Source organism: Zophobas morio, unplaced genomic scaffold, assembly GCF_036711695.1.
Source record: "Zophobas morio isolate AGI-343-1 ecotype UQ-CSIRO unplaced genomic scaffold, CSIRO_AGI_Zmor_V1 ptg000017l, whole genome shotgun sequence".
Lineage (NCBI taxonomy): Eukaryota > Metazoa > Arthropoda > Insecta > Coleoptera > Tenebrionidae > Zophobas > Zophobas morio.
In genome coordinates, this window is record NW_026972122.1 from 4,345,527 (window position 1) to 4,360,647 (window position 15,121).

The 15,121-nt window shown below is 32.4% G+C and overlaps 1 long non-coding RNA gene across 2 annotated transcripts in view; it reads left to right on the forward strand.

Moving 5' to 3' along the window:
- LOC135130505 (uncharacterized) overlaps window positions 1-15,121 on the forward strand; it is a 67,051-nt gene that overhangs the window by 33,196 nt on the left and 18,734 nt on the right. The gene's annotated exons all lie outside the window — the stretch shown is intronic.

The window sequence follows — 15,121 nt, forward strand, 5'->3', positions numbered from 1 at the left end:
TCTCAAGGTCCTGTTTTTGACACATTTCTAGAAACCTTGAAAGTGAGGACAAATCCGTTTGTGTAATCGACCTGAAACTCCCTTTCGCCATTTTTTTTTTCAATAAAAACAGTTGTAGAAAAAACTCTACTTCCCATCACGAGCGCGTTTCTAACGAAGTCATAAAAATCCCATCAAATGAAATCTAATCGTACAAAATACGGCTTGTTCTATTAATTATGCATAGAACCAAATAATTTCGGTGCTATGGCAGTTTTTCTGTGACTTTGATCCTATAAATTAATGTGGGTGTGTATATATTAATTTAGATTGGAATGCAACTAAAATTAAAGTAGAAGTGACAACGACAATATCCATAAAATCACTTGATATAGTGTTTAAGATGAAATGCTCTTCGTCATCTCCGTACTAGATGAAAAAATCCAATGAATAGGTATGTGGATCCAATCAACTAGTTGCGTTACAAAATCTACTATAATTGCATTAATAATGATCTACAAATAATTAAAAAACAATATTATCGATTTATGTAAAGTTTGAAAGTCCATGCCTTTCTCTATTAGTATTATTATAATTTATACTTTCGCTTCAAATTTTGGACGCCGTTCAGAAAACAAACGACACAAATCCAAAAAAAATCCTATTAAAAAACACTCCACTTACAAAAGTTTACACTTATAAACTGAATAATTATATACTTTTTAAATAGTGAAAACATTGTTTTGTTTACAATTTTAGAATTTGCGATTTCTAGTGGAAGGTGTAAACTTGATTGTATTAGGTCGAAAATGTCATTTCTTCGTCCTTCGCCAACTGAAAGTTTACATTTTTTCTTGGATGCAGAGAATCCTGTTGGATATAAACTTCAAGTAGCACCCAAACTACTTATAATCAAAGTAATAACATTGAGTTTGTAGCAAACATGAATTAAAAGTATATAGAATTTTTTACTAAATCGATTTAACATTTTTGGTTAGGAAATATGATTTCGGCTTTGTGTCTGTCGGCATTTTTGACTTTTTGCTTTTGCCGACAAAGTAAGTGGATATCGGTGTAAACAGTACGAAAAAGTTGATTGGTTATGAGGAATAACGTTGAGTTTTTAGATGTCTAGACATTCGAACTAGTATTTTATTTTATTTTATTCTATTTACAATTTTATATGCAAATTGGATCAATCTAGTCTGTATATTTTTCGTAAACAAGGAAGCAGTGAGTGGCATTTTCTCTTCCAGTGTGTAGATTCCCTAAAGACACCCTGCAAGATTTTTCAAATTTTTTCAAAAATTAAAGGTTTCCAAGAGTCCTCTAATTTCTTTCAGAATAAAATAGCAGAAGACGCAGGGTGCTTTTAACCAAAAACAAAACAACCAGAGCCCCAAGATTCTTTGAAATTCTTAAAAAACATTGGGGACCTCCAAACTCTTTTAACCTGTTTCGAAATAAAACCAAGATTGATTAATCTCTATCAAAATTTTCCCAAGATTCTTCTAAATTTTTAAAAAAAGACACGTAGTACCTCAAGAATCATTCAAATTCATTTACTTCAAATTCGTACTCAAGGAGGAATTCTCTGTGATGCCGCTCTTTTCATTTTTATCATATTTTGGAAAAATTTTGAAAATTATTTTCCGATATTTTTATGTTTGAAGGGTTCGAGCTAAAATGATTTCATACCCTTTGAGTAGAGTTCGTTTTAACATTTTTTGGAAATTTTTTTGAAAAATATATTCTTTTGGACTTCGTTTTAACCCCTTTTCGGTAGATTTTTGGAAAATGTTTTCACATTTTTCTAGGTTACTTCAAACGGTATTGCAAAAATCAATTGAGATTTACAAATTGGTCTATGAAAATAATTTTTTCTATTCGGGCAGGAACCGCTTTAAAATTTTCTGGAAAATTTTTCAAAATTATTTCTCCAATTTTTTGGAGGTTTATTTCAAAACCCATAGTGAAAATTACTTCACATTCTTAATCAATGAGGAATTCTATATGTGGTGGGGCTCTTTCCAATCTTAAAACTTTTCGGAAAATTTTTGAAAATTATTTGCCCATTTTTTATATATAGCGAGATCAAATCCTTTCATATTCGTATCTGAGGACAATTATTAAAAATCCAACATTTGCCGCTTCCTTTTATAAAAAGATCGTTATAACTTTCTTTGGAAATATTGTCGAAAGATATTTTGCTTTGGAGTCAATTTTGACATTTTTTTGGGAAATTTTTGGAAAATGTTTTCACATTTTTCTAGGTTACATCAAACGGACTTCCAAACATTGTTTCAGATGTACAAATTTGTTTATGAAAATGACTTTTTCTATTCGGGCAGGAACCGTTTTAAAATTTTTTGGAAAATTTTTCAAAATTTGTTGAGGTTTATTTCAAGGCCCATAGTGAAAATGACTTCAAATTCTTAATCAATGAGGAATTCTATATGTGGTGGTGCTCTTTCCAATATTAACACTTTTTGGAAAGTTCTAGAGCTAGCAAGATTCTTCCAAAAAACAAGACACCAGAACCCCAAAATTTGTTTTAATTCCTTCAAACACAACACATCAAGGGCACCAACATTCTTTTAAATCCTTTAAAAAAGGCAGCAAAAATATAAGATTTTTTTAATTATTTAAGCAAATTCCGTAGACCTCAAACACCAACTTAATATTTTTGTAAACGATTTTTTTTTGTTCCTTAACCAATTTTTGTGGTTTACTAAACCTTAATTACTGCTTTAGGAATCTACATAGACAAAGTTGGAAGTAAAGATGATCCACAATGCTTCCAGGAAGAATATTTTAAGAAAAAGTAATTCCAGTTTTGAAGAAGACCAACCCAAATTTTAAATGGACAGATCGTTGAGTTCCCAGAAGAACATAAAAATCGCCAAATTTATCTACGTACTGGTCGCTTGAGAAGTGAAATAATACAAAGAAAAATTTCGACTTCTAACATTAGAGTAAATTTGTCATTCTTCAGAGCAATTTTACTATGTCATTGAGTAATTCCAAGAATAATATAAATTTCAAGTTGAACCCTTGTAGTAACCCAAATGTCGACCACTAATAATGTGAATTCCAAGAGAGCAATAAAAACATGTGGATTCTTGAAGCTGTGTTTTTGGTGGTTGCATTTTCAACTCAAACTTTCGGTAATCTAACAAGGCGAAAATTCTATCAAAGACAAACCTTCAAAAATCCACGGCATGATTTGAGCGTGATTTTTATGCTCTTTTGATATAGTTCCGCCACTGCCGAGTCTCTACGGTAACAAAGTTAATGCCTAGCTAAATAACTCTATTAAAGAAGTTTCGGTGTTATTGTGAAGAACCAAAAGAACACCAATAAAAAAAATTGGTCGAAAGTTGTTTCAACCGAACTTCTCTCGCTCCTGAAGTTGCATGAAACATAAATAATAAACACCCAATCAGATTTAGGAATTTAACCCGTTACTATGGAAACTTGGAATTTAACACCTTTTAAATTTAGCAAGTTTTTACAAGATTAATAGGGGCAAAATCAGTCTTGTCTTAGCAAGTATTAGACCCGCCCACCCGCCCGTTATTTTCTCAGAGGATATGTTATTTGCCAAAATAAGTCTTATCTCAGCAAGTACTAGCCCCGCCCACCCGCCCTCTGTTTTCTCAAAGGATATGTCACTTGCTAAAATAAATCTTATCTTAGCAAGTACTAGCCCCGCCCACCCTCCCTCTGTTTTCTCAAAGGATATATAATTTGCCAAAATAAATCGTATCTTAGCAAGTACTAGCCCCGGGGTTGACCCGCCCTCTGTTTTCTTAAAAGGTATGCTAGTATTTGCTAAGCTAAGACTGATTTTGGCAAATGACATAATCCTTTGAGAAAACAGGGTGGGCGGGGCTAGTACTTGCTGAGATAAAACTAATTTTGGAAAATACCATATTCTTTAAGAAAATAGAGGGCGGGTGGGCGGGCCTAGTCCTTGCTAAGATGAGACTAACTGTGGCAAATGACATATCCTCTGAGAATATAGGGGGCAAATCTAAAACACATGAACGCAATGATAAATCGCAAGTAAGAACTCATCATATTTTGCACATTTTGGGTGGGATTTATTTGACAAAATTTTGAGATGACGTCATCAATTTCTTGGGGAGAATAAACATATAATTGGTTACATGTTTAGAATAATTCTAAATCATCTGGAACATTTCAAAGTATTCATTTTTGCAATTCTTGATTTATTCAATAAAATGAATTGATTGATTCATTAATTCTATTGAGTCACCCTGTATAAGCAAATCTTAAAAACGCGAATGCATTGATAAATTACAAATATAGGCTGATCATATTTTATACATTTTAGACAGGATTTATTCGGCAAAATTTTGAGATGACGTCATCAAGTTTTTGGAGTTTAAGTAAATATATTTTGATTAAAAATTTATCTGGTTATCATAATTTTAAAATATTTGTAAGATTTCAAAAGATTCGGTCATATGTCTGCGAGTATAAAGTCTGCCTTGAATCAGATTTCTTTACCATCAGTAAAAAAATGATAAAATTTCAAATTTAGAATTTTCAAGGTTCGGACAGTTAGTTGAAGCTGAAGTTGGAATTTAATGCAAATCATTCTTAATCACATTTTTTGAATATTTACATAAATTTAATTTTAAAATGCCTTCTCAGCGGAAGCATTTAGCTCCTAGAGTAGGAAAAAGTAGGTCTCCCATTTCTGTTTGTTTTTCGACTGCCGTCTTTCGCCCATGATATTAGACAAACAATCTCCCGAATTACTGCACTGAGTGTTGAGAAATTTTAGAAACGTTAGGTGTATTTCGAGCATACTATGCAGATGATACAACGCTGACCAAAATTTGTGTGACTATTCCTACCCACAATTTGCTGACGTCGTCCCTTGATTTTTCTGGGTAAACTCTATTTAAATTTTACAAAAAAAATATTTGTGCCAAACTAGTACACCGCTAATCAAAATGTAAATATATGTTTCCCCTTTAGAAACTTGATGACGTCATCTCAAAATTTTGCTGAATAAATACTACGCAAAATATGCAAAATATCTATAACTTGTAATTTATCAATACAATATATTTTTTCATTATTTAAACAGGTTATCAAAAAAAAATTAATGGTTGGATTAATTTTTTGTACTGATTAAATAAAAACATCTTTACTGCATTGTTTTGAAGTTCTGGGAACACAATGATCTTGTCGTTATTATTATACTGTATCAACATGCTACTTATTTATTTTAAATTATCGGACTCATAAAAAATAAATTAAATGAAGTTCGAAGAATCAACTTACCTATGTAATTAACTAATACGTCAGTTTTTTTTTAATTGTCATAGGATTTTAATAAAAGTTAATACGATTAGAGAGAGAAGAGTCTCCTAGGGGTCCTACCTTTCAATATATTTTCAGAACGCAATATCTTCGTTATTAATTCATCTATTATTATGAAACTTTAAATATAACCTGTCCACACCTTTCGGTATACAACGCAAAAGATTTTTTTTAACAGTTTATCATCATATTTTTAATATTTTGGTGAAATTTTTCATCATGCATATTTCAAAATCAACATTTCTTTGATTCTGATGGAAATTTCGTAACCAGTTTTCACCACTGTTTTCAGCTTACGCAACTCTATACATTACATGGGTAACATTGGTCGGAAATAAGATACATTAAAAGGAAGGTTGTCATATATAGAGCTTTCAGCTTTATAAGCTGAAAACAGTGGTGAAAACCGCGTTTCGAAATTTCTATAAATAATTGAGATATTGCATTTAAAAAAAATACTTTCAAAACAATAATGATGATAAACAGCTTTTAAAGAAACTACCGATATGTTATACTGACTGACTTGTGGACAATTTATATTCCGAAAATGTAATATGCGATTGAAAATTTTGTATTTATTTTTTTTAGTACTTTGTTGATAATTATTATCATATACATAAAAGAATGGAAAAAAAGGATCTCTACTCATCAAAATTTCATAGATCTTAGTTTGAGAGCACTTAATTGATTTATTTAATCAATACTAATTATGGTTTTTTATTCTATTTTGTTTTCTTATGTGTTCCATTTCTTTAATTTTTTGTCGGAAGTTTTTATCTTTAAATATATTTTTCCAATTTATTCTTTTATGTATGTTTACTACATCTTCCAGAAACTTGATTGGCACTGTTTCTATAGCTTATTTTCAAACAATTTGTTAAACAGTCTCAGGTTATGACATACACAAAAACCTGTTTATATTTTTCCAAAATTCCGTTTACTTTCGATACCTTGGTTTTGTAATTTCTCATATTTTGTACGAATGGAAATAATCGTTATTAATATTTAATTCCATTATTTCATTTCTTAATTTAGGGTCTAATATAGCAATATTTTTACTTCCCGAGCGAAAGTTAAGAAAGTATTGTAATAGGGTCCTTCCTACCAATGGCTACTTTCATGTTTTCTGGAGGTTACATTACCTTTAGAGCATCAAACGATAGATATGACGTTTCCGTACATAGTCTTCAAAACTACTGGATCGATTGTTGTCAAATTTGCAAAATAGGTCATCCGTTTACGTCTGCCTGTCTGTTGCCGCCTGGCGTCTGTGTCGCTTCTTATTAGACAGACAATGTTATGAATATCGTGTACATGGTCAAAAGCTAACCAAAATTTGTACATTAAACATTATTTAAATTTTATAAAATAATACATATATTCCTACACTTGTGGTTTATGAATGCGCTGTAGCTATATGGTATAAAAATCTCGATATATGTATATTTCTCACCTTTGTCTGAATCTCCGACGGTTTTATGTACAGGATTTAAACTTGAAAGATTTTCATAAATTTGCCACAAACTGTTTAAAATAATTGTAACCAATATTTTAGAAACTCAAGAAAATAAATAACACAAATACAAATTTCAGCTATGAATTCAAGGAAACCGTGAACGCAACCTTCCATAACGCCCGAATTTTTCCTCAGTTTGAGCAAAAATAAAAAAATATTTTAGCAATCGCGTCACAAACTCGAGTATCATTCAGTAGGTGCGAGCGATCCATGCAAAATTCAGGCCCATCTCAAGACGGCCAGAAACGCACCGAAAGAATCCTCGATAACCGTTCGCCCGAGAGTACTGAAAGCCTTTCTCAACTGAAACGTTTAGTGGACTTTTTCGTCCGCATTTTGATGGGTAAATGACAATGAAGCCGCCTATTCCCTGGTCGTTTGTTCCCGTTTTTCTACCGCCACCACACTTTTATTATTATTATTTATCCGGAGCTCAAAACAATCTGAACTTGAGGTCCCAAAGGTGTTGTTCGCTAAACATCGACGCAAACGCGATCTGCAAATTCCCGTGTCTCTACACCCGTAATCATTCGGAGTTTTGAATTATAACCGGTGTGTATAACAAGGCAATTGGCAGAGGTACTATAAAGACAGGTTTATACAGCAGCGACATTGATTCCGGTATAATCAGGGCTTATGCGCCGGCGAAATGGGACCTCTCTTATTCACCGAAACTTATCGAAGAGGTGGAAATTATAGAGGAGAGATTTTGCACGTAAAACGGAGGTGGTTTTTTTATTAAAGTACAGACAGGCACTTATGTGCTTAATTAACATGTTGTAACTACAGATTTTGGAAATCCTAATTGATTTCCATCTATCGGCTTTATGAAAGCGTCTTCTTCAAAAGGAATTTTCGTGTTCGTGTTCAACGTGTATACGTAATTATGACCAAACTGCTACGTTGTGGAACGAAACGACCGAATGTGTTCCCTGATGCAAGTATTAAAAAAACGAGAAAAGAACTAGAAAAAAAAAACAGAAAAGTCGTGAACATTCTAATAAGAATACTTCGTGCACAGAAATAAATAGTAAATAAACAGAAGAAAGAAATGGAATTCGGTTAAGGGCTTCGTACGGTCTCCTTCGGCGGTTCCTCGCTGAACGGAGCCTCTTCTAATCCTGGGCAGGCGGCGACGCTGAAACGAACATAGCAATTTTTCGAAAAAACTGTATTTATTCGGTTGTATTTAAAGGATTAGTTGTGTAGGAAGTATTGCAATTGAGTCCGTCGACCGAATCTCTACTTTTACGTTTTCTCTACCTTTCATGACCCCTACAGTACGAAAGAACAGCTCTCCCGTTTCCGTCTGTCTGTCCGTCCCCCATTTTTACTAGACAGATAATTCCTGTACTTGTGGTTTATGATTCCGCCTTCTTTGTTACCCTAGCCTTATATATAATTGCATAACAATATAAATTTCATGAGGCAGTATATCTATTTCTATTAATCCGTTCTCATTTTGTAACAAAAAAAATTGGTCTAAAGAGTTTAGACAGTACTTCCCTCGCTGTCGGAAACTTGACGACTGCATGTCTATTGTATTTTTTCTCATTACATTTTTGTAGTGGGAATTTAAAAAAAAATTGCGATGGCGTCATCAACATTTTTGCAAGGACACGTATATCAGTTGGGATAGATGTAGTGTAATACTAAGAATAAAATTATTGTATTCCCAAATTTTCGGGAAAATGAATTGGGCCGTTTTGAATATTGATTTGTTATAATCAATAAAATAACGAAACAATTTACTCACGTATACGGCGCCGGTGAGAGGCAACTGAAAATCGTTTATGTATAAGCATTCTTAATTTAAGATGACAAGCGTAACAGCATACGTGAGAGTCAAACAGAGAAACTGTAAACAAAACGACCATCGGTTTTATTGCTTCGACTTCCGCTTATTATATAAAACATTGGGTTTTATTTTAATTTTTGACGGTGGAATTCACAATTGGTTGATTATAAACATGTCTATTCCACATTCGCGGAACCTAGCCAGCGCACAAAACAAATGCACGTCTGTAATGTTAAAGTCGATGTTAATAAGCGTGCTACCCTTATGTTTCAACCGAGTTTTTCCTTTAACAAATTTTGTGTCTACCAAATTGGGTTGGTTGGGGTGTAATACTAATAATAAGTGTTGCCTTTAATTTAATCAATAAAATAAATTGACTTCATTAATTTTTTTGAGCCACCTCTTAAGAAAATCTAAAAAATATGAATGGAATGATAGATAAATCACAAGTACAAACTCATCATATTTTTTGCATTTTAGATAGGATTTATTCAGCAAACTTTTGGGGTGACGTCATCATTTTTTTAGGGGGGATGAGCAAATACATTTTGATAAAAAATTTACCATGCTTATAATAACTTTAAAACACCTCCAAGATTTCAAAGCATTCGGTTCTGTAAATCCTGATTAAACCAATAAAATAAATTCATGCATTCATTAATTTTTTTGAGTCACCCTGTATATGCAAATCCAAAAAAAATGATTGGAATGATAAATCACAAGTACAGACTCATCATATTTTGTACCTTTTAGATAGGATTTATTCAGCAAACTTTTGGAGTGACGTCATCAATTTTTTAGGGGGGAAGAGCAAATACATTTTGACAAAAAATTTACTATGCTTATGATAACTTTAAAACATCTCCAAGATTTCAAAGCATTCGGTTCTGTAATTCCTGATTAAATCAATAAAATATTGACGCATTCATTAATTTTTTTCAGTCACCCTGTATATGCAAATCGAAAAAATTTGAATGGAATGATAAATCACAAGAAGAGACTCACCATATTTTGTACATTTTAGATAGGATTTATTCAGCAAAATTTTCTGGTGACGTCATAATTTTTTTAGGGGAGGGGGGGCAAATACATTTAGATCAAAAATTTACCATGCTTATGATAATTTTAAAACATCTTCAAGATTTCAAAACATTCGGTTTTATAGTTCCTGAGTAAATCAATCAAATAAATTTTGCGCATTCATTAATTTTTTTGAGTCACCCTGTATATGCAAATCCAAAAAATATGAATGGAGTGATATATCACAAGTACAGACGCATCATATTTTGTACATTTTAGATAGGATTTATTCGGCAAACTTTTGAGCTGACGTCATCAAGTTTTTGGAGGGGATAACCAAATATATTTTGACTAAAGATTTATGATGCTCTTTATAGCCTTAAAACATCTGCAACATTTCAAAACATTCGGGTTAGCAGATTCAAAATTAAATTGCAAAATGTTGTTTTATAATTTTGATTTTTTTTTCAAGAATCTGGACGTTTCGGGTAAAAACTGAATTCGGAATCGTAAACTACATGTGTAGGACTATGTTATTTTATACAATTTAAGACCCATTTACTATGTACAATTTTGAAGTGACGTCATCGCATTAGTGGTGGGGATGATTAGACAAATTTTGGTTACCGTTTTACCATCTACATGATATTCCTAATATAAGTACAAAATTTCACAACAATCGGTCCAGTACTTTCGGAGATTATCTGTCTAATAAAAATCCGGGACGGCAGACAGACGGACAGATGGACAGACGGACAGACGGACAGACGGACAGACGGACAGACGGACAGACGGACGGACAGACGGACAGACGGACAGACAGACGGAAATGGGAGACCTATTTCTTCGCATTCTAGGGGTCATGAAAGATCGAGAAAACGTAAAAGTAGAGAGTCGGCCGACGGACTCGATTACAATACTTCCTTTGCTTACGCTCGAGAAGTAAAAAATCTAAATTTTACCATTACAAGTTTTATTTTCATAAAAATTTCTAGTCCAAAGAAATCTGGACAAAAAAAGGACTGTCTACAAATTTTAGGCAAATTTTTTAAGTTAATTGGCGTAAATTGATGGTAAAAATTTAAAAATTACCCATCCCAGATCTGGTATATAAAAGAAAATCTTTTTGTGCATAAATATATTTTTTTTAATAAATCACAATTCATCTACTTGTATGTTGATAATAATTATTCTAATGACCGACTTTGTTCAAATTCAGTCAAATTTCCAGCGGTTTAAAAAAACGACTTTTAATGGTTTTTCCAAAACTCGGAACAATTAGTCAAGTCTAAGAATCTTCTCATTTTCTTGAAACTGAAAACTCGGCAGATAAAAAATCTATGAGAAATTTTCAGATTTTCAGGTAGACGGAGAACTAGATGTCCCAAAAAACCTAAAAATTCTGTGTTTAGCCGCAATGTCGGACGAGGAGGATGCTAGTAGCGATCCTCAAAAGTATACAAATTGCAAACTGTGCAAAAGTTACGTAGGCAAAAGTGTAAGCAGAGTAAAGTGTAGTTTGTGCAACATTGTGATTCATACAAAGTGTTTTGATTCTCTATCAAAGATTGTCGCAATTGACAAAGAAAACTGGCATTGCAAAACATGTGAATCCAGCCTTGACGCTTCAAAAAAGTCTCCAACAACGTTAGTACGAGAAAATGTATTTTTTCAAAAGCAAGTGTCCTTATTGGAAAAACTAGTAAATGAGCTAGAAACAGTCAACAAATTGCAAAAGGAAAAACTTGAAACTCAAACATCTGCACCAATACAACAACCTTCATACGCTGATTGCCTAAAAACAGTGAGTAAGAAATCAGTCGATGTTTTCATTAAGCATCAAGGTCCTGAAAAAGTGAAATTTGACAAAGTGTTAGAAAAAATTCGCAAAGATGTAAACCCTGTTGAATTGAATGTTCAAATTAACTCCACAAAAATATTAAACAGAGGTGTAGTTGTTAAATGTGCGAATGATTCTTCTTGCGATAAGCTCATAACCAAGTTAAAATCCTCACTTGGTTCTGACTATAGTGTCGAAAAATCCCAAAAGTGGAACCCTCGTCTTTATGTTAGAGGTGCTGGCAAGAATATTTCTACTATGGAAGACAAAGATCTAATTGACAACATCTTAATATTAAGTGGTTTTGACATCGAAATGTATGCGAATCAAATCAAAGTTGTAAAAAGATTTGATTATAAGTATAATTGTAATTTCATTATTGAAGTAACTAGTGCCTTACGCAGAGAAATACTAAGTAATTGTAATGGTAGAATATATGTTGATTGGAGCTTATGTTCATGTTCAGACCATCTGATTGTTAGACGTTGTTTTAAATGCTCCAAATTTGGTCATCTCAGCTCCAAATGTACAAGTAATACGCAAATATGTCACAAGTGCTCTGACAATCACTTTTCCAAAGATTGCAATTCTGACCACCTCAAATGCATAAATTGTATTGAATACGCGGAGCGTAATAAGTCATCAAATATCGATATCAACCACTATGCTGGAGATGAGCAGAAGTGCATTGTTTATAGGAATAGGCTAAAAGACTTACGCGACCGAATTGATTATGGTTCATAGTTCAGATCTTATTAACGACATGGGTTCAACAAAAAAAAATAAATTTAAATTGTCTTAAAATTGCACATCTAAATGTAAGATCGCTTTTTACGGGGTTTGTTGAATTTACAAGCTTAATCACTTTCAATAATTTTGATTTGGTAGCTGTTACTGAGACTTGGTTGTCTGAGGATATCCCTTCTGCTGTGGTTGGTATTGATGGTTACAAATTATATAGAGCTGATCGGTCTAGAACGGGCGGCGGTGTTGGCATCTATGTAAAGAATTGTTTGAATAGCGATGTAGTCCTTCATGACTACTGTGGTGTTGCTGGTATCGAATTTTTGTGTATCAGACTTCAACTAAATAAACATTCGCTGCTCATTTGTGTATTCTATAAATATGCTTCTTCTTTAAACCATGCCACCGAATTCTTTGACAACTTTTTATCTTTTATTACTCCACAGTACGATAATATATTAATAACTGGCGACCTGAATGAAGATTTTCATTTCAATAATAAGCTAAATGATTGTTTTGTTGCCTATGGTTTTCAACAAATTATCTCTGAAAGTACCAGAGTTACGCGAAATTCTGAGACGTTGATCGATCCTATTTTTATCAATAATAATGCATTATTTCGTAGAAGTGGAGTTATAAATGCTGATCTAATATCTGATCATCGTCTAGCCTTTTGCATATTAGACATAAATATTCCTAAAATGACTCCTAAATGTACTACATACAGAGACTTTAAAAACTTCTTGCATGATAAATTTATGTTAGACTTAAATAAAAAATTTTTGGATAACATTTATTACATCCTCAATATTGAAGATAAAATCAGGTACCTTAACACAACTGTGTTAGAATTATTTGACTATCACGCTCCGTTCAAAATCTCGTTCATTTCAAAGCCCTATGCACCTTGGCTCACCCCTTCTATTAAAGAATTGATGAAACAAAGAAATCGAGCATTAAGTTTATATAAGCAAACTAAATCTGCTCAGCACTGGCTATTTTATAAGCAGCTAAGAAATTCTACGGTTTGTGCACTGAAACGGGAAAAAAAAAGCGTACTTAGATTATGAAAGTAATACTTCAAACAAAAAAAGACTATGGGTTGCACTAAAAAAGTTAAATATTCAAAAAAAAGTTAAAGGATGTGATCTATTCAGTGCTGATGAAATAAATGAATATTTTTTGTCAGTATTCACTCCTCCCCAAAACTGTGTTGAAGCTGTTAATAACATAAAAGGTATCAAATATAAACCAAATACTAACTTTAAATTTTCATTGGCCACTGAGGAGGAAGTGTTTCAAATCATAAATAGCTTGAAATCTAATGCTATGGATATTGATGGTATCTCTGCTTACATGATTAAATTATGTTGTCCTAATATAGTTCAGCCAATTACTCACATTATTAATTGCTGTCTGGAGACTGGATACTTTCCAGAATTATGGAAAGTGGCTTTAATTCATCCTATTCCCAAAATCGACGAGGTAAACTCTCCAGAAGACCTAAGACCAATAAGTATTCATCCAACATTATCTAAAGTCTTAGAAAAATGTATCTATAATCAAATCTTTAATTTTATAGTAAAAGAAGAGATATTATCTGAAGATCAATCTGGTTTTCGCAAGGGATATAGCACAACGACAGCTCTAGCTTCTGTTATCGATGATTGCCTGATTGAACTTGACAAAAACCACGCAAGTATTGTAACTCTTTTGGATTATTCAAAAGCTTTTGATACTTTGGACCACCAACTCCTCTGCACAAAACTGGAATATTATGGGTTCGATCAAATTTCTGTTTCTTTTTTTAAATCATATTTACAAAATCGACATCAACAAGTTGTAACCGAGTCTGGTAAATCTAAAATTGGCTTAATAACATCAGGCGTACCGCAAGGGTCGGTCTTAGGCCCAATTCTTTTTACTATATATACTTCCCAATTGTTGCAGATACCTTCAGTATCTAAAAAGAGAGCCTTTGCAGATGACACCCAAATGCAGCATCATTTCCTACCTAACGAAGTTGATATAGCATCTAACCATATAAATAATGACTTACAAAATATAGCAAATGTTTCATCTGATATTAACTTCCAACTGAATATAAATAAAGGCAAAGTTATTTGCTTCGCTCCCCGAAAATTTAAAATTGTTCTTTTTGACAATATTAATGTTAAATTTGATAACATAAAACTACCAGTTTTACATACTGTAAGAAATTTGGGATTGGTGATTGATGACGATTTTCGTTTTAAGACCCATATTTCTAACATTATTAAAAAATCTTATGTAGCATTGAAACTTCTTTATTCAAATTACCTTTTACTCAATTTTAAATTGAGGCAGAAATTATGTGAGTCTCTTGTCTTGTCATATATAAATTATTGCCTAGTAATATATTACCCATGTCTTGACAGTATTGATAAATACCGTCTTCAAAAAATCCAAAATAATTGTTGTCGTTTCATGTTTGGTTTGAGGAAATTTGATCATGTGTCTCAGAAAATCTGTCAGCTTGGTTGGATGAAAATTGACAAATTGTTTCAGTATCACCTATCTATCTTTGCTTTCAAGTTATTTTCCTCTAACTCTCCGCCGTACTTGCGTTGTAAATTTCATACAAGAAAAAGTATGTTAAACTCAAGTCTTCCATTAAGGAATCTTAAAGAACTATCAATGCCAAAGCATTATACATCTATCTTTCAGAGATCTTTCACGTACAATATTATCAAAGTTTACAATAAATTTTTATTAGAGTTTAATTCAAGTTCTTCCATCAATTGTTTTAGGAAAAAAATTAAAAAAGGCTTGATTAATACTTAGGTTTAAGTTTATTATTGTGGTTCTCTTGGTTGTTGTTAAC